We start from the raw sequence: 18,402 nt of genomic DNA on the forward strand, positions 1-18,402 counted from the left end.
TCCATGGAACATCCTGTGCCTCAGCTTCCACCAGTGCCCCTTGTGCTGTCATTGAGCATGACCCAGCAGAGCCTGGCTCCATCCTCTGAGCACTCACCCTGCACATCTTTATCAACAGGAATGAGGTCACCCCTCAGGCTCCTCCTCTCCAAACTAAGTCTCCACGTTCCCGTGGTCATGGCAGTGGAGGCAGGATTCTGAGCCAAATACCCACCCACATCTTTTGATCTTGATATCAAATGAGCAATTGGGAGAAAAGAGAAATCATTTCAGCCTGGCTTCTGCCAGGAAGGTGTAAACATCACAAGTGAAGCCAGAGTGATAGGTAGCGCTTCTAATTGGCATCCTTGCTGATCATTTCAGAGAGAAAAATGGTCAAAGAAACTGAGCTACCCTCTTGTACCCAGAGATGAATCTTCTAACACAGGATTAATGTGCTTGCATGGTGGTTTTTTACCAGCACTGCTAGGCAGAGTTGTCTGATGCTGCTTACTCTTGCAGTTCCACTTAAAATATAGGAGTGAAGTGTGCAGTGGTTAAGAGTGAGTAAAGAAATGTTTGTTAATGGCGTACAGCAGCAATTAATTGTCTGGCTGATGTGTAGGCAGGGCAAGTCTGCAAACAAGGTCACAAGGATGGATTGCATCAAGCATCCTTGTAAGGCCTCCCTGAGGCTATAGGGGGCTTTGCAAGACACTTTGTAAAACAAATTAAACAGTGAAATCCAGGCAATGGTGTGGTGTAAAAGGGATGTAAAGATAACACTAAGCAGTGAAATAAGGGAAGCTCTCTGCATTTCAAGGTAGATGGCCAGGAGATGTAGTTTACAGATTCATCTGGAATTTTGCTTGTTTAGGAATAAACCAACGTGACCCAGGGCAGTCTTGCAGGAGAAACTGTTCTCTTGGAAAGGGATTGGGTTGATATCTGCTCTTTATTTCCTCTCTGATAAACAAAAGGGTTTTGCTTATGAACCAATGGGGCATTTTGTTACTGACCTTATGTGATGTTGGTCACAAATCCTTGCATTTGCTTCTTATTTTAAGAGGCAACCACAGAGTATTTTCTACAGCAACCTGTAAGAATCAACAGAGCATTGCCCTTTGGCTTTAGAGAATTCAAGTCTGCAGAGCACAATGGCCACGAGTGCTGCTGTTCACCTGCGTCAGCAGGCTGCAAACTCGGGTGGGTGGAAGATGCTGCTGGGGTGTGCAGGAGTGAGGACAGTATCTAATCAACAGCAGATACAGAAGCAGATTGTTGCCTATTTCTTTCTTCTGCCTGGTAGCACCACTAACTCTGAGCCACCAGAGCTCCCTCCCCTGCCTCTCTGCTATGGTCTCTCTTCATTTTGCAGGGGTAATCCACACCCTCAGCCTTTGGATAACAAGACCCTACTTTAAATAGGCTGCTGGGGAACACAAGCCAACTCTTTTCGTGGGTGCTGGAAGGACACCTGGATGCATCCCTGTGCAGCCTGCCCTAGGTGATCCTTCTCTGGCAGGGAGGTTGGACTGGATGATCTTTGGAGGTCCCTTCCAACATTCTGTGACTCTGTGACAAATAACTGTTGCAGAAGTACTTCTGTTTTTAAGTACACTGGAGTACTCCAGTACACTGGAGCTATTCAAAAGACATGAACAATGTGGGAAACAGCACTTAGAAGATCTTAAATGCTAATGGTTCGTCCTTTACCCTAATGTGGTTGGGTATTTGTTTTAAAAGGCATAGCCACATCAATTTGATATTTGCTAGAACAATTAGAAAAGTCATTGCCTCATACTAAATCCTCTTAGAATCCTCCATGGAATGGGAGGCTTCAGTCACATGAATAGACTAGACTAGACTGGACTGGACTGGACTGGACTGGACTGGACTAGAATAGAATAGAATAGAATAGAATAGAATAGAATAGACCAGGTTGGAAAAGACCTTCAAGATCATCAAGTCCAACCTATCATCCAACACCATCTAACCAACTAAACCATGGCACCAAGCAGCCCATCCAGTCTCCTCCTAAACACCTCCAGTGATGGTGACTCTACCACCTCCCTGGACAGCACATTCCAATGAGCAATCTCTCTCTCTATGAAGAATTTCTTCCTAACCTCCAGCCTGAACTTCCCCTGGTGCAGCTTGAGACTGTGGTCCTCCTGTTCTGGTGCTGGTTGCCTGAGAGAAGAGACCAACCCCCACCTGGCTACAACCTCCCTTCAGGTAGTTGTAGACAGCAATAAGGTCTCCCCTGAGCCTTCTCTTCTCCAAGCTAAACAACCCCAGCTGCCTCAGCCTCTCCTCACAGGGCTGTGCTCCAGACCCCTCCCCATCTTTATTGCCCTTCTCTGGACACATTCCAGCAACTCAACATCTTTCCTAAACTGAGGGGCCCAGAACTGGACACAGGACTCAATGTGTGAAGTTCTACTGGCGTGTATTTACAGATCTTCTCTGCTAGAACAGGCTGCTCGGAGAGGCTGTAGATGCCTTCTCCCAGGAGGTGTTCCAGTCCAGGCTGGATGAAACCTTGAGCAGGTGAGTCTAGTTGAGAGGTGTCCCTGCCCATGGTGGGGAGGTTGGAGCAGATGAGCTCTGAGGTGCCTTCCAACCTGAGCCATTCTGTGATTCTGTGATCCAGCTCTTGGTATCTATGACTTGCCTAAAACCAAGAGCTTAGAATGTGGGAGAACTGAAGCTGATCAGAAAAGGCAGAACAAAATTCTGAGTCCCCTGCACACGCACTGATCCATACACACAACCCAATCAAATGTTTCTTTGGATAGATTACCATGCTCAGGACTCTGCAAGGCACCTTCTGTGCTTTCCCAACATTCAGCTGAGCTCTGGTAATGTCCTGTGTCACAGCATCACAGAATCACCAAGGTTGGAAGAGACCTTAAAGATCATCAACTCCAACCCGTCACCACAGCAGTGGCAGCCTCTGTGCACAATTCTCTTGTGTTACAGCTGCAGATTTTGCTGCCTATGCTGTGTGAATTTCCCTTCCAACATTTAGCTTTGTGTTTAAATAAATATATCAAATTCTGTTAGTTTTGGGATGCTACACTTCTAGCTTTTTTTAATAAATCTCTGTGCTGGGAGAGAGCTGCACTTCAATAAGCTACATAAACATATTGCATGTTATTAGACCTTAAAACTCCCTGTCTGACAGCTAGCACAGAGCTTCTCAAGGGTTTTATTGCAATCTGTGGAACTTATTAACTGTGATTTCATAGCCAATGACAAAAAGATAACAATAAAAAAATCAACTGTTCTTTAAATCAAAGCATTTGTCCACAGATAATGACAATAAAAAATGAAGGAAAAAAAAACCCAAACATTTTCAGATGTGGCTGAGGGTGGTGGAAATACTCTGACACCATTAGCTGGTTTCAGTCCCCTGCCCCAAAAGGCAAAGTAAAGCAAACTGGGTTCTACTTGAAGCGTTTGCCATTTGGGGCTCCATGGAGCGAGTCGTGTGGGACGTGACCAATAGCTATCCAAGATCCTGGAAGCACAAAGTGGAGAGAAAAAAGGCAGCAATCCTCTCCAGTCACAAACACAGGGGCTGGGGAAACCTGGCAGGGATTCCTGCTGCTCCTGGTTTAGATTCTCGGGTGCTGCGGATCCAAATAATTTTCCTAGACCATGTACATATGGTCCAGCCTCACCCTGCCATGGCAGGAGGGTTGGGACTATTAATGCTTATAAAAATTAAAGGCTGGGTGCCAGGAGCGTGGGATCACAGGATCACAGGATCACAGGATGTTAGGGGTTGGAAAGGACCTCTGGAGATCTTCGAGTCCAACCCTCCTGCTGGAGCAGGACCAGAGAATCTAGTGCAGGTCACACAGGAACACATCCAGATGGGTCTTGAAAGTCTCCAGAGAAGGAGACTCCACAACCTCCCTGGGCAGCCTGTTCCAGCGCTCTGGGACCCTCACAGTGAAGAAGTTCTTCCTCATGTTGAGGTGGAACCTCCTTTGCTGTAGTTTGTATCCATTGCTCCTTGTCCTATCACAGGGTGCAACTGAGCAGAGCCTGGGGCAAACCTTGTTATTAGTGGGACCAGGGGCAAGAGGTAATGGGCACAAGGCTGACATTGGAAGTTCCATCTAAATGTGAGAGGAACTTCTTTACTTGGAGGGTGGCAGAGCACTAGAACAGGCCACCCAGAGAAAGAATGGGGTTTTCCCTCTCTTGAGTCATTCAAAACCCATCTGGATGTCATCCTGTGCAACCTGCATTGGGTGACCCTTCTCTGGCAGTGGGGGAAGGCACTGGAGTTTGCTGATGACACCAAACTGGGTGGCGTGGCTGACACAGGAGGGTAGTGCTGCCATTCAGCCAGACTTAGACAGGCTGAGAGTTAGGCAAGGAGAAATGGAATGGAATTCAACAAGGACAAGGGGAGAGTCTGGAAAAGAACAACCCCAGGGATCAGTACCAGCTGGGGACTGACCTGTTGGAGAGCAGTGAAGGGGAAAAGGACCTAGTGGTCCTCGTGAGTGGGAGGTTGACCCTGAGCCAGCAATGTGCTCTTGTGGCCAGGAAGGCCAAGGGCATCCTCGGGTGGGTTGGAAGAGCTGTAGTGAGTAGGTCAAGAGAGGTTCTCCTGCCCCTCTACTCTGCACTGGTGAGGCCACATCTGGAATATTGTGTCCAATTTTGGGCCCCTCTGGTCAAGAAGGACCTTAGGGAACTGCTTGAAAGAGTCCAGCACAGAGTCAAAAGGAGATTAGGGGAATGGAACATCTTCCTTAGGAGGAGAGCCTGAGGGAGCTGAGGCTGTTTAGCTTGGAGAGGAGGAGCCTGAGGGGTGACCTCATTCCTGTTGATAAAGATGTGCAGGGTGAGTGCCAAGAGGATGGAGCCAGGCTCTGCTGGGTGATGCCCAAGGACAGCACAAGGGGCAGTGGTGGAAGTTGAGGCATAGGAAGTGCCATGGAAACAGGAGGAAGAATTTTTCCCTTTGAGGGTGACAGAACACTGGAACAGGCTGCCCAGGGGGGTTGTGGAGTCTCCTTCTCTGGAGATATTCCAAACCCACCTGGATGTGTTCCTGTGTGATCTGGTGTAGGTGATCCTGCTGTGGCAGTGGGGGTTGGACTGGATGAGCTTTCAAGGCCTCTAACACTCTGTGATTCTGTGAAATTGGTTTGAGTTTCTTGTGGGACATGAAGGAACTGAATTGAGACTTGCCACAACACAGAACAAGACTGAAGGCTGGATAGTGATTTGGTTTAAATACAGCAAAATGCTGCAATTGCTTTCTGTGGAAGTGTTTGTGGTGTTGCAGTCCATGAACAATCAAGTTAAATGTGCATTACACAGGGTCTGGGGGATGTTCTGCAAATAGCTACCTTCAGAGAGCAGGATCACGGGGGTTGGCATCAAAGAAGCATTTTGAGTTGTAAAGAAAGGGAAGGATTTAGCATGTGAAGAATTCATGCAAACCCTGTCAAGTACTGATCACTGTGGTCCTTGTTTCCCACCCTGCAGATTCAAAGTACTCCTGCAGGAAACAGTACCATGGTTTTAACTCGTGTGACAGTAACCTGTCAAGTGAAAGTGAACTGGATGACTTTTCAGATTTGTTTTGGGACGCTCACTCCAAAAAGAACATTGAGGGGCTGGAGCATGTCCAGAGAAAGACAACAAAGCTGGTGAAGGTTCTGGAGAACAGGGCTGGTGAGGAGCAGCTGAGGGTGCTGGACATGTTTTGTCTGGAGAAGGAAAGACTTTGTTCTCTATGCCTCCCTGAAAGGAGATTGGAGCAAAGTGGCGGTTGGTCTCTTCTCCCCAGCAGCAAGTGATGCAAGTGATGGGAGAAGAGTTGCTCCAGGGGAGGTTTAGGTTGGACGTTAGAAGAAGTTTCTTCACTGGAAAGCCCTGGAACAGGCTGCTGAGGAAGGTGGCTGAATCCCCATCGCTGGAAGTGTTTCACAGGTGTGGTGCTGAGGGACCAGAAGCCTTGGTAGTATTATGTAATGGTTGGACTGGATGATCTTAAAAGGCTCTTCCAGCAGAGCCCATTCTGTGATTCTCTAGGGAATGAGACAATAATCAGCAAAGGAACAAGAACCCCTCTCAAGTTTGGGGGTTTTTTTTTGGCCGCTATCTATTTTTTCCCCCAACATCTCTCTGTAATTTTCCTCCCACCACCTTTTTCTTCTCATTTCACTCGCTTGCTACCTGGCACCCTAGTGCTTTCTGTGGGAAGTAGGGAGGGTGACACTTCATACTCAAGCTTGATGGATGAATTTTTTGCCTTCTTGTTCCTTGGTAAGTGGAGCATTAAGCTGCATGTCCTTGACTCTCCCTGTTGGTGGGATGAAAGAATGTAACAACAAAAGGATTTACCTCTGGGTAAATGTAATTTTACTTCCAGCATATGCTTAATAGCATATTTTGTGTACAACTTCCCTGGGATACTCCATGTTTGAGATTAAAATGTGATATGCTTCGTGTTTTCAGAAGTCTCACTGGAGTTTGTTTTAATGTCTTAGCTTAAGCTTGCACTGCTGCTTGCATTATGTGGAGATTATAAAATGGAGAAACCCAAGGAAGTCCTCTGAGCCCCTTTTCATACCCTGCATCCTTAACTGACAATAAGTAATTGGGAGAGAATTTTTGTGTTTGCGAGGTTTGACCTTGACATTGTTTGTGCAGGCCTCCAAAGCAATTATGATGGAAACTGAGAGAGAAAACACTGGCAAAAAAGCAGGCAGGAATACCTGGATCGGCGCGAGTCAGAAACGTGGCTGAGCGGCCTGAAAGGACAGCTTCCTTTTAATGAGGGAAGACATGAAGTAATTAAATCTTGACACACAATTATGAAAAATACCAGGTAACAGGGCTGCTGGGCAATATAAGAGAAGAAAAGACATTTTCTGAAAACTTGCCTGATGCTCTGTCATCTGAGACTGTTCTTTATGAGTGCAGGGTGAAGGTCAAGGAGGTATCTCAACTCCATCAATCCTTTGGACAGTTACAAATGACCTTTCACTTTTCATAAGCCATTCAATATTCTGAATGGGGAGGGGGGGGATACATTTTTCTGTGTTTAGAAAATAGCAAAATTGAAACCTTTTGTAGTGCACAAGGTGCATTTGTGCTGGGATCTCCTGAGCAGCTCCTTCATTCTTCAATGCCCATCGACGCCAAGATCTCATTTACATCAATTAAGCAACTTGAAAAGGCTGAATTTATTCCAGTGTACACCTTACCCTTCCATACCTGCATTAGTTTTCAGGCCCTATTAATTATTAGGGCTACATTTTGCCTATTTAAAATGTATTTCTTGTTCTCTTCAAGCTATGCTTTAAAACACTGCAGTGCATCCTGGTGTGTGGGTTGGAATCATTGCTGCACGACACCATATCGGCACAAATCCAAGCCTTATACCACACCTTTATCCTGCAGCTATCTGGCAAGGATGAGACCTTCCAGACTGTTTTAGTCTTGGTCCTTGGAGGGGGGCATGGAAATAATGTTTCTAGAATGTTTCTAGAATCCCCAGATGTGTGACTTACAGGGTGTACATTCAATCCACAGGCTGCCAGAGAGTGCCCTTTGGTAAGACAATATTTGGTTCAACAGTGCTGGTGTTAGGCAGGAATTAACCATTCCATTATTATGTCTGTACTGAATCATCATCATCATAATCATAATAATAACAACAACAACAACAACAATAGCAATGATAAGAACAATATTAATAATAATATCAATAATACTAATACCATTACTACTATTACTACTACCACTACTACTTGATTATAGAATACAGAATTAATCAGGTTGGAAAAAGACTTCAAGAGCATCAAGTCAAATCTGTTACCCAGCACCATCTAATCAACTAAACCGTGGCACTAAGTGCCTCATCCAGTCTCTTGTAAACACTTCCAGTGATGGTGACTCCAACACCTCCCTGGGCAGCACATTCCAAAGGCAAATCTTTCTTTCTGTGAAGAATTTCTTCCTAACATCCAGCCTAAATCTCCCCTGGTGCAGTTTGAGACTGTGTCCTCTAATGCTACTACTACTCATAAAAAAATCTGTCAAGCTACTATTTCACCTGTACTTTGTGAATTCCTAAGCCCCAGTCCACACTTCCTGCAGCCCCCTTCAGCCACTGGCAGGCTGCTGTTAGGTCTCCCTGGAGCCTCCTCTTCTCCAGACTGAACACTCCCAGCTCCCTCAACCTGTCCTTGTAGCAGAGCTGCTCCAACCCCCTGGTCATTTTTGTGGCTGCCTCTGGACCTGCTCCATCAGGTCCCTGTCCTTCCTGTACTGGGGGCTCCAGACCTGCACACAGTACTCCAGGTGAGGTCACCTCAGAGCAGAGTCAAGTGGCAGAATCACCTCTGGCTCTGCTGGCAATGCTTCCTTGATTGTAGCCTAGGCTGCCGTTTGCCTTCTGTGCTTCAAGCTCACACTGCCTGCCCATGTCCAGCTTCTTGTCCATCAGCACCCCTAAGTCCTTTTCCTTAGGGCTGCTTTCTAACACCTCATCCCTCGATCTGTATTGATAGTGAGGATTGTTCCAGCCCAGGTGCAGAACCCTGCACTTGCTCTGGAAACTTGGAGAGAGAGCAGAAATGCCTATTTTGTGGTGCCTTAGCTCACTTGCTGCGTGTAATCAAAGCTGCTAGCACACAATTCTAGCCACTGTGGGGAATCTCCCACTGCTTTTAGTGCTGGCAGTTAGGTGTGCTCTCAATGGAACACAATTACTTATTTAAATCAGAACATCTCACTCACTGCTTCTGGAATGATTATCCAAGGTCTGCCATGGGCAACAAGCTGAAATAAAGCAGAGGCAATTTTGTGAGGCTTCAGAGCAGAGTTATTAAAACAGCACTCCAGCCCTCAAATTGGATAAACTGAAGTGACATTCATAATAGCTCAGTAATTTGTTTTCCAAACAATGTCTTGCTGCAGACTTCACAATCTTCTGCTGAAGTTTACCTGCCCTTTACTACTTCTACCTTACGCTGAGGTAGATCTTACACTCTGATCAGTGTAATTCATGACATAGAATAGAATAGAATAGAATAGAATAGAATAGACCAGGTTGGAAGAGACCTCCAAGATCATCATGTCCAACCTATTATCCAACACCACCTAATCAAGTAAACCATGGAACCAAGCATCCTGTCAAGCCTCACCCTGAACACCCTCAGCAACAGTGACCCCACCACCTCCTCGGGCAGCCCATTCCAGGGCACAGGCTGTGAAATACTTTTCTCTCCCCCCCCTCTCTCATTCTTCATAGGTAAAAGCTCTGAAATTTAAAAAATAGGAAGAAGTAGAACATTTCAGGGTGGGCCACCAGGACAAATATTGTCCAATGTGTGCTCCTCTGTTTGCAAAACATTATTGGCATGAGCTTGCATCCCAGAAATGTATACATTTTAATACCTGAAGGGGACCTACAGGAAAGCTGGGGAGGGACTGTTCAGAAAGGCCTGTGGGGACAGGACGGGGGGCTAGAAGCTAGAGCATGGCAGAGATAGGTTGGACATCAGGAGGAAGCTCTGCACAGTGAGAGTGGTGAAATACTGGAACAGGTTGCCCAGGGATGTGGTTGAGGCTCCTTGCTGGAGGGGATGTAACAAGATGCACTTTGAGAGTCCCTTCCAAGCTGATGCAATCTGTGAAGCTGTGAATTTGAGCAAAATGAAGCCAAACAGAATTACAGGCTTCATGAGTGGGTGTTACGAAAATTTTATTGAAATCACTTAAATATCAAGATATAATGAGAATACACATCACAGAACAAGTAGGGGTTGGAAAGGACCTCAAAAGATCATCCAGTCCAACCCCCTTCCAGAGAAAAATCACCCAGGGCAGGTCACACAGGAACACCTGAGGGCTTTGCATGACTCCAGAGAAGGAGACTCCACTTGGGGCATCCTGCTCCAGTGTTTTACCACCCTTACAGTACAGCTGCTATTTAGAAATTTCAGCATACATCTCTGTTCTCATAGAATCAGAGAATCATTGTGGCTGGAAAAGACCTCTAAGATCATCAAGTCCAACTGCGAGCCCAGCACCACCATCCCCATTAAAACCTGTTCCCAGGTGCAGTGTCTACACATTTTTTGAACACCTCCAGGGATGGTGACTTCACCACTTCACTGGACAACTAGTTCCAATGCACTCTTGCAGGAAAGAAAACTTCTATGAGATCCATTTGGTTTCAAAGCATAGGCATTCCCTAATTCTATAGACATAAATACCAGTAAAAGCCACAGATTCAAAATTATGACAGACACAATTGTAGTAATCTCCAACACTGCCTCCAGTTCTGCTGTCCCCATCACAAGAAGGACAGAGAGATGCTGGAGTGAGGCCAGAGGAGGTCACAAAGATGATCCAAGGGCTGGAGCAGCTCTGCTGTGAGGACAGGCTGAGGGAGCTGGGGGTGTTCAGCCTGGAGAAGGCTCCAGGGGGACCTTAGAGCTGCATTCCACTACCTGAAGGGTACAGGAAGGCTGCAGAGGGACTCCTCCTGAGGGTGTCTGGAGACAGGCCAAGGGGGAATGGTTTGAAACTCAGGGAGAGCAGGGTGAGACTGGAGCTGAGGAAGAAATTCTTCAGTGTGAGGGTGGTGAGACTCTGGAACAGGCTGCCCAGGGAGACTGTGGCTGCCTCCTTCCTGGAGGTGTTCAAAGCCAGGCTGCATAAGAACTTGAGCAGCTGAGTCTAGTTGAGAGGTGTCTACTTGAGAGGTGTTGGTTTGGAACAAGATGATCTCTGACGTCCCTTTCAACCTGTGATTCTGTGACCATGTCTTGTGAATTGTTAATCTTGGTATAATCTGGATAAAGCAGAGATTTGACAAAGCAGGAAATAGCAGTAAGCTCCTTTCCCCTCTGTTTCAAAGGACTTTGCATTCCTGGAATTGCCCAAACTATCTAATTTCCTTTGTTCTCATCACAGTAGAAGTCTACATTTTAACTGAGATCTTCTGAAAAGCCAACTAGGCTGTGTAAAACTTCTGGGCTTCTCCTTTTGAGTTCCATCATGCTGGGGTAGGAGATCTTCTTTAGTATGAGCAAGTACCAAGTCACAATGTGTGCTATCTTTGGTCTCTCTCTTAGATTCCAGTTTGTATGGAGATAGATTCAAATGAAGCACTGAAAATAAAGAAGCTGCCCAATGTAAGGCATTTTTGTTCACTTATTCATTTCAATGTGTGCATGTTAATTAAGCACTCAATCCAAACTATGCACCTCAATCATAGAATCATAGAATGGTCCAGGCCAGAAGGGACCTCCAAAGGTCATACAGTCCAACCTCCCACAGTCAGCAGGGACATCCTCAACTAGATCAGGCTGCCTCATCAAGCCTCATCTTGAATATCTCCAGGGAAGGACCCTCAACCTCCTCCCTGGGCAACCTGTTCCAGTGTTCCAACACCCTCATAGTAAAGAACTTCTTCCTAATATTCAGTCTAAATCTGCTCTTCTCTAGTTTGAAGCCATTGCTCCTTGTCCTGTCCCTGCAGGCCTTTACAAACAGTCTCTCTCCATCCTTCCTGTAGCCCCCTTCAGGTACTGCTATTAGGTCTCCCTGGAGCCTTGTCTTCCCCAGGATGAGCACCCCCAGCTCCCTTAAGCTGGCCTCATAGCAGAGCTGCTCCAACCCCTTTGATCATTTTTTGTGGCCTCCTCTGGACCCTCCCCATCAGGTCCATGTCCTTCCTATATTGAGGGCTCCAGCCTTGCACACAGTACTCCAGGTGAGGTCTCCCCAGAGCAGAGCAAAGTGGCAGAATCACCTCTCTGCATATGCTGGCAACGCTGCTTTGGATGCAGCCCAGGCTGCCATTGGCCTCTGTGCTCACACTGCCTGCTCACGTCCAGCTATAGCAGCATCACAGAACACTTTAAAAAGCATCTTTAAACCCATGATCATTTACTTATCCATACTGAGCTGCCTTGTGTATGGCACAGAAATGCATCAGAATATGTACAGCAAGGGCAGAGCAACAGAGCTAGGGTTGCTGTGGGAACCATACCCTGAATTTAATGACATTTGTTTGTGTCATATCTCAATCATAACACTGCCTTAACATAGTCATTTGCATCTAATTCTATATTACATTCCCAGTTTAGAAGAACATATTTGCAGTTGTTCCTGTCTCTGCTTCCAACAGTGATTCCAAATTATACACTTTCTGAGATTATTTTGACAGCATCCTCTGTAACCTCATGGTGGAGCATCTCATTACCCTGGCAAGAGACCTTGATGCAGGAAGTACTTTGAGAAAGAGTTCAGTATGGGTAAGTAAATTATCATGGGGTTTAAAGATGCCTTTTTAACTACTCTATGATGCTGCTGTAGCTATGCTCTGCTGGGTGGAGGTTTTGTTCTGGGAGATGGAATGCTTCATCATTGCTCAGTGATCAGAGCTGCAGTGTGAGTCCTCTGAACTTGTCAGAAAACAGGAATGTATCACCCAGTTAGGATTCCATGTGTGCTGTATGGATTGCTCTGTAGAACATGGGGCATGTCTGGGAAGAAGGCAGAGTCACTTAGGACAGAGGCTGCTTCTACTACAGAAAAGCAGTAATCAGAACCAGGTTAGACAGCTATTAGTGAGGATAAGGAGAAAAAGAGACTGAGGGGAGACCTTCTCACTCTCCACAACTACTGGAAAGGAAGCTGGAGTGAGGTGGGCATTTGTCTATTCTCCCTAGTAAGATGTGATAGGATGAGAGGAAATGGCCTCAAGTTGCAGCAGGGGAGGGTTAGGTTGCATTTTAGAAGAAAATTCTTCAGTGAAAGGGTTCTCAAATATTGGAACAGGCTGCCCAGGGAGGTGATTGAATCCCCATTCCTCAAGGTGTTTCACAGAGGCAGAGATGTGATGCTGAGGGCCATGGTTTAGCCCCAGCCTTGGTGGAGTTAGAGAGTAGGAGAATAGGAGGCTCAGGGGAGACCTTATTGCTGTCTACAACTCCCTGAAAGGAGGTTGTAGCCAGGTGGGGGTTGGTCTCTTCTCCCAGGCAAGCAGCACCAGAACAGGAGGACATAGTCTCAAACTGTGCCAGGGGAGGTTTAGGCTGGATGTTGGGAAGAAGTTCTTCACAGAAATAGTGATTGGCCATTGGGATGTGCTGCCCAGGGAGGTGGTGGAGTCACCATCACTGGAGGTGGTTAAGAAGAGACTGGATGAGGCACTTGGTGCCATGGTTTAGTTGATTAGATGGTGTTGAGTGATAGGTTGGACTTGCTGATCTTGAAGTTCTTTTCCAACCTGGTTAATTCAGCATTCTATATTCTGATGTCACACAGCTCCAGGCACAGTAGCTGGCACCAGGAGACTGATGATTGAAGCAAGCTGGTGGTTGATTCAGGCGGCTGACTGGTTTGTATTCTCACCTCCCTCTGTTGCACTTCTTCTCCCTGTACCTCTTCTTAGGTCTTATTCCTTCTGGTTATTTCTCTCTCCCAGTCATGTTTTCTTCCCACACATAATTCTCATGCTTTCAATCTTACCCTTTTGTCTGATAGCAACCTTACTGCTGGTTATCCACCACTGTTTATACTCTTCAGCTACTCAAGGTGGAAATGATGGTGAGGATTAGGTTATGAATCAGAACCAGCTTCCTTGCCAAAGGCAGTGTCACAGCTTTGAGCATGAGTAGAACAATGGAAAAAAGATTATAAGCACTCTGGAACTTAACCATTTCTTTTCCCCTCTCTATGCCAAATAATGGCCCAGTACCATGGAAATGATGAAGCCTTAGCTATTTCCTCTTCCTTTATTGTCTTCTTTACAACTTTGTTGAGCAGAAGAACAGAACAGCAAGTGTTTGGGAAGCAGAGAGGAGAAAAGAGAAAGTGAATGGAAGAGAGCAGACATTGGTCCTCCTGTTTGCTTTAATTGCCAAGGGAAGGTGAAGGACATTCTTGACAATGCTCATCACTTATTCTTTCACTGGAGGTGACTGAGATATATCTTTATGATACCTGCCTGTCAAACTTCTGACATTTAGGCTAAGCCCAGTGCTATCCTGTTGAGCTATAACCGTGTCACTTTCAAGTATCATTAGCCTACACTGAGGCTTGAGATTTCATTAAACTCCATTTCCAGGCCTGCTATGCTTGGCAAATTCTCCTTGATAAAAATAACTCAGAACCCCTAAACAAACCAAGAGTCACAAATTCCCACTGATGGCTTGCATTTTTTTTTCCTATCAAGATGATTCAAGAACTAAAAATATCATTTCCAGTGTTTTCCAAAAATGTAAAGACCTGTACAGAGGTTAATGGCTTACTGTGAGGGATGCTCATTAGAAATTCATTATTTTGCTGCTTCTGTCTCTGTGATGTTTGAAAAATAGAGTGGCAAACCACTTAAATTAATGTCTTCACCTGTGGTCAAGTTAATGCCAGCAGGAGCAGGGAAGTCATTCTACCCTGTACTCAGCACTGGCCCGGACACATCTTGAGTACTGTGTCCAGTTCTGGGCCCCTTACTTTAGGAAAGATGTTGAGTTGCTGGAGTTGAGTTAGAATAGAATAGAATAAACCAGGTTGGAAGAGACCTTCAAGACCATTGTGTCCAACCTATCATCCAACACCACCCAATCAACTAAACCATGCAACCTAGCACCCTATCAAGTCTCCTCCTGAACACCTCCAGTGATGGTGACTCCACTACCTCCTCAGGCAGCCCATTCCAATGGGCAATCACTCTCTCTGTGTAAAACTTCCTCCTAACCTCCAGCCTAAACCTCCCCTGGCACAGCCTGAGACTGTGTCCTCTTGTTCTGGTGCTGGTTGCTGGGGAGAAGAGACCAACCTCTGCCTGTCTACAACCCCCCTTCAGGTAGTTGTAGACAGCAATAAGGTCACCCTTGAGTCTCCTCTTCTCCAGGCTAAGCTGCTGTTGAGTTTTGGAGCCTCCTTCTCTGGAGACTTTCAAGACCCATCTGGATGCATTCCTGTGCAACCTGAGCTGGATTGTATGGTCATGCTCTGGCAGGGGGGTTGGACTTGGTCTCTGGAGGTCCCTTCCAACCCCTAACATCCTGTGAGCCTGTGCTTTGGTGTTGTGATGTGCCACAAACATTTGTATCCTCCCAGCTGGAAGGTTTTTACTGACTTTTTTTCATAAGCACTTAGAATTAACCCCATGTGCCACTGAACACACTTAGATCAGCTACAGAAGTTTTATTTGGGCAAACATTTCCTGAAGGGGCTTTGTTTTAAACATTGCCAGTTTGTTATTTAGGGAGTCAAACCAGACCTCAAGTAATTCCATTTGTAAAACTGGACCTGATATGCTCAGCTAATCTTCAGCTACTGTAGTTCTGACAGTGAAGAGTCTGGCACTTTCTTCTTCCTCCTTTCAAGCAAATCCTCCCTCCTACATCTGTTCTCACTGACTGGTAACTCCCTCAGCTTCTCCAAAGGTTATTTAGCATCACTGTTCACATTCATGTCCTGCCAGCACCCCAGAGTCCTGAAGCACAGCTGTCCATCTGCTTTCCTGCTCCTTCAGATCTCATTTTGACCTTTGCAGCTGTGCAGCCAACTGACCCAGCAGTTAGGAGCGTGGGCTGGTTTGGAGTCTGGTTTGGAGTCTTCCAAGGGGGTTACCCAGCTGTAATGTTCCACCTCCTCCTTTGACATAGCCTAAAATAAACTCTTTAAATCAGAACTACGTGCATCCTGCTTCTCTATATTAAAGCAGCTTGTCCCCAGCAATTACCAGCTGACAACAGTCCATCTTTCAGTGCCCATTCCTATCAGTGTTGTGAGCAGTGGTTTGTTCCACAGTGCCTTGATGCTCCACTTTTTAAACCTGCCATACTTTGTTATCTTTAAGTTCTTGCGGAACGAGAGCCTGCTTGAAAATTTCTCTGTGTGGTTCACCATCCCTTTTGAATGACCACAGCTCCTTCATCTCAAGCACTGTCTTCTGTTTCCTTGCAGACCCACATGCTCTGGGCGTGGTGACCTCTTTAAATATCTCACCTACAAACCTTTCATTCTAGTGAATGCTGCATACTGTGGCAATTTGTCTGTTGGGATCATCAGCCTCGCTCTTGAGGTTCACATATGCTCTCTTCAGATGTCTTCATCCAGGAAACACCACATCTCATTCTGCTCACAGATCATAAGATTCCTCTTTGGTTTAGGTCCCTAATCCCTCAGACTCAGAGTCTCTTTTAACTTGTAAGAATAATACTGAAAGGGGGGAAAAAAAAAAGACAATAAAACTGGATGTAAGGACAGCCAATCAGTCAGCAACCCCCCTTACTCCTCCCTTCCCCACTTACAATCAGCACCAGCTGTAGAGCAATTAAACTCAGCAGGTGTTCAGAGGAATTACATTTTATCACCACCATCCCCTCTCCTCCTCTGCTCCCCCTTCTCTCCCCCCCACCCCCACCCCACTCCCACAAGACCTAACTGCCTTTCTTTATGGGTCTATAAAAAAATAGAGCAAGTGAGATCTAGAATAGCACTAAAGTAACCAAAGAATTAGTAGACGAAGATGAAGATACATTGAAGAAAATGTGCTCACAGATGTTCATGGGGGATGTTTAGATTGCAAACATTAATATTCCTTAAACTGATAGTTACAAACTCTTCAGGGTGTCTTCATTGTCTCTTCGCTGGGTGTAAAGCCCTCAAGTTGATTGGATGAGGTTCTGAACATCCTTGTCTGGATTCATTAATGTGATTCATCATATGCTTATGAAAAACCAGGGTGGTAGTTTCGTGTGGGCTGCTCACATGCTTAAAATGCCCTGCATCTGCAAGTGCTCTGATGGTCATAGTGCTTAGCACCTTGGAGAATCAAATATTGAACAAGTAATGTTATTATCAATTCCTGGAGATACTTACTCTGAATGAGTTAAATGGAAGACTCACAAGTTACTGACTGCTGCTATCTGTCCCTGCAACAGCAGCTCAGAGTAGATTTTAGGTTGCATACTGCCATTAGAGGGACAAAAAGAAATCATAGAATGGTCTAGGCTGGAAGGGACCTCCAAAAGCCATCCAGTCCAACTCCCACTGCAGTCAGCAGGAACATCCCCAACTATCACAGTATCCCAGTATCACTAAGGTTGGAAGAGACCTCAAAGATCATCGAGTCCAACCTGTCTCCACAGACCTCATGACTAGACCATGGCACTAAGTGCCACGTGCAATCCCCTCTTGAACACCTCCGGGGATGGTGACTAGAGCAGGTTGCTCAGGGCCTTGTTGAGCCTCACCTTGAATATCTCCAGGGATGGGGCCTCAACCACCTCCCTGGGCAACCTGTTCCAGTGTTCCACCTTAGTAAAGAACTCTTTTTTCCCTTTTTTCCTTTTTTTTTTGTTTTCCTTCCTTCCCCCCCTTCTTTCCTTTTCTTTTCCTTTTCTTTTTCCTTTTCCTTTTCTTTTCTTTTCTTTTCTTTTTTCTTTTCCTTTTCTCTTTTCTTTTCTTTTCTTTTCTTTTCTTTTCTTTTCTTTTCTTTTCTTTTCTTTTCTTTTCTTTTCTTTTCTTTTCTTTTCCTTTCTTTTCCTTTCTTTTCCTTTCTTTTCCTTTCTTTTCTTTTTTCTTTCTTTTCTCTTTTCTTTTCTTTTCTTTTCTTTTCTTTTCTTTTCTCTTATCTTTTTTTTTTTCTTTTCATTTTCCTTTTTTTTTTTCTCCTTTTTATAAATAAAACTTGTTTAGTGCTTCCTCTCTTTCTTAGCTGTAGCCTTTCTGGCCAGGATCAGTCTTCATCATGTTTTCTCGCAGATGTTTCTGTTTGTATTCCCTCAGCTTTCCCAGGATGCTGAATCACTGTGAAGACAGGAACCAGGAAGGTGACAGAGGAAGTGATAATCTAATGTTAAAATAGCAAGAGCAGAGTTGCCACTTTAATAGAAAAATTCCCTCTTTGTCTCAAAAACGTTGAGTTTGCTGCATGTAAATTGAACATGAGATGGAATAGTGAAAATGTTGCAGCGTTGTAGTTGATGCTAATCAGACCACAGAAACAATTAATTTTCAATGAGCTGTTGGAATACTTTCAGAATGGTGTATTTGATGTTGCACAGCTGACATTTCTGTGTGCTTGTAGTTAATGCAGTGCTTCTCTGCTAGAGCTAAGAGCCTGAGACTTTCATCAAAACTGGAGCTCATGTTCTTATGCTAATAAAATTTACAGGGGTGCAAAATAGATGAGTTTTAATTAGCAAGAGCACATGTGGTGGGCCACAAGTTCTGCATGGGACAGCAATGTGCCCTGCTGGCCAAGAAGGCCAATGGGATTCTGGGCTGCATTCAGAAGAGTGTGTCCAGCAGATCCAGGGAGGTTCTCCTCCCCCTCTATTCTGCCCTGGTGAGGCTACACCTGGAATATTGCATCCAGTTCTGGGCTCCCCAGTTCAGGAAACA

The sequence above is a fragment of the Dryobates pubescens genome, chromosome 14 (genome assembly GCF_014839835.1).
Source record: "Dryobates pubescens isolate bDryPub1 chromosome 14, bDryPub1.pri, whole genome shotgun sequence".
Lineage (NCBI taxonomy): Eukaryota > Metazoa > Chordata > Aves > Piciformes > Picidae > Dryobates > Dryobates pubescens.